Below are 2,441 nucleotides of genomic sequence, written 5' to 3'. Positions count from 1 at the left end.
CTCATCTGTCATTCATTTTTTGTATGAGAATGTGTATGTGCATGACAAGGGGTATAATTTTTTCTTTCATCTTCATGAGTTCACCATGAACGCCCATCTTTCTCTTTTCTCCCCATTTTTTTTCCTCATGGCAAGCATGTAATTCTGTGTGTTGTTTGATCCGTCATTCAGATGTCTTTGTTTTTTTTTGTTGTGTTTTTTTTTTTAACAATCAAGAATGTGAACAATTCTCCAGTAGGATAATCCTCTCCTGTGCGTTTATATTAGTTCTAGAAATAAAACATGACTGGGCTTACTGTTATAGAAAATTAATCACCGATGGGGTTATATTACTGTTAGTACGTTACTGTTCCCAAAGATTGCCCATTTTTATTTATAACAGAATGACATGTACATTTCTAGTTACAGGTAATGTTATGAAACGTCGGATACAAGTTAGTCCCTGCTATCACTTACCTTACAGCAGTTTTAAACATACTTCCTTTACAAGTTTCCCCTTTTCCGCTCTTCATATTAATAACAAAAGAATTGCAGCTTGTCATGTTATTGAGGAACTGCAAAGCGCAAAGTCTTCAGTCCTGAAATCTTTCCTGTGTCGCAAAACACTGTTACAACTATTACAAAGCACTGAGACTCCCACCAAAAATGAAGTTCTTTAATATGTTTGTATATAGTGCCCACCATACAAGTCCCTACATTGAATATGAATACAATAGAACCAGTAATATGTTAATCAACAATAACATTAAAATATTAAAAACAATAATAAATTAATCAACACGGTCTGACCAATCAGAACTGAGAGTTCAGAGTTGAGGTATAAATTGTATATGCAAATTCCGATCCAAACACAAGACGAAACGGTTCAGGTTAAAAGGCCTTGGCCATCAACTGGCATCAAGTTTACCTTCCACTTTAACTACTGAGCCTCGTTGTCTTCTCTACATCAGCACTGTGGAGCCATGTCACACCTGGAAACTGTTAATGTTTATGAACAAGCACATGATCCACACTGAAACACTCGCTCTGATGTGACTGCAGTTTTTTAGCCTGGTGCTTCACTCCTAACCAATCACACATGCTGAGTGTTCTAGGGATCGTTCTAGGCCAGCTGCTGATCTCAGATCAGCACTACCTCTTTGCGATGTTGCATGAATTATGTTTGGAGTTCAGTTTAATGTCAGTTAGTGAGTCTAGGATTCAGCAGATGCGTTGAAAAACACTGAATGCAGTTCAAGTAGGGGTCAGCAAGGTGGGTTTAAATTTAGTTAGTTAGGAAGATGAGAAAGTAACAGATGATCTGCAACATAATATGGTCTCGCATGGATACCATAACGATCTGCACTTCCCAAAAAGTCGCACCTTTGCTTCTAAGGATAATCTCACCGGGATGCTGTAGATTTGTACCTAAGAACTGCTGCTGTAATCATAAAGACTGTCCTGTGCTTATGGCAGGACTCTTATTCATAATACACTCATGCTGAACATCCTTTCAAGGCACTTTCTCTCCCACACCTGTATATTATAATGATTTATAATCACACTATTCGGTTTCACCCAGAAGGCAATGGGTATATCTCTTAAGGTTCTTTGTCATGTTGTTTCAGGGAGCTTTTTCCTTGCCACTGTCACCTTTGGCTTGTTCATTAGGGATCTAAATCTACATCCGGATTTCTGTAACTCTGCTTTGTGACAACGGCTGTCGTTAAAAATGATATACAAATCGAACTGAATTGAATTGAATTCAACATAAATGCTTAAAATCAATTTAATATTCAAATATTTCCTTTTGGATGTTGCTGATTTATCGCATATAATTAGCCAATATTTGCTTTTTGTCTCACACTCAACATTGGCATAAGTGTGTTCTTAGACCGTCTTGAAGTGAACCACTTCTTCCTGAGAAATGTAAAAGCACGATACTGTGTGATTGTACAATGGTAATTTCATGCCATACAGACCTGCAGAAGATTCAAAAACTACCTTTGAGGCTGGCTTAAAGCGGCAGTAGCGCAAACAAAAGATTGTAAGCCCAGCTTGTTGGTCCACTTTGAGACTATAGCTCAGTTTACCCGTGCATAGTGTGTGCTAATCAATTTCAGTATTTGACTTTTGAGACCTTGTTTGTCTGGATTGTTTAGGTCTTGGTTGGACTTGTTTCTCACCCCAAAGTGACAATGAGGTGTGTACCAATACTGGTTCCACACACACTTCCAAGTCAGTGTTACTGCTGTGCTCACAATAGTATCTGGCAATGCTGCATGTTTTTACAAATTTAGAAGGCAGTAAATCACCTGCAGGGTTTTTAAGACCACAGTAGTATGACACTGCTGAGATTGATTTTTAAATGGCAGATCAATATTCCAGGGTGGAAAGGTGGTGCAGAAGGTTGCATTTCCACATCATACCATAGCTCCAGGCTTCCCGATTCAATCCTGAGC

The sequence above is a fragment of the Ictalurus punctatus genome, chromosome 22, assembly GCF_001660625.3.
Source record: "Ictalurus punctatus breed USDA103 chromosome 22, Coco_2.0, whole genome shotgun sequence".
NCBI classification, from domain to species: Eukaryota; Metazoa; Chordata; class Actinopteri; order Siluriformes; family Ictaluridae; genus Ictalurus; species Ictalurus punctatus.
This window is presented reverse-complemented; position numbering follows the sequence as displayed.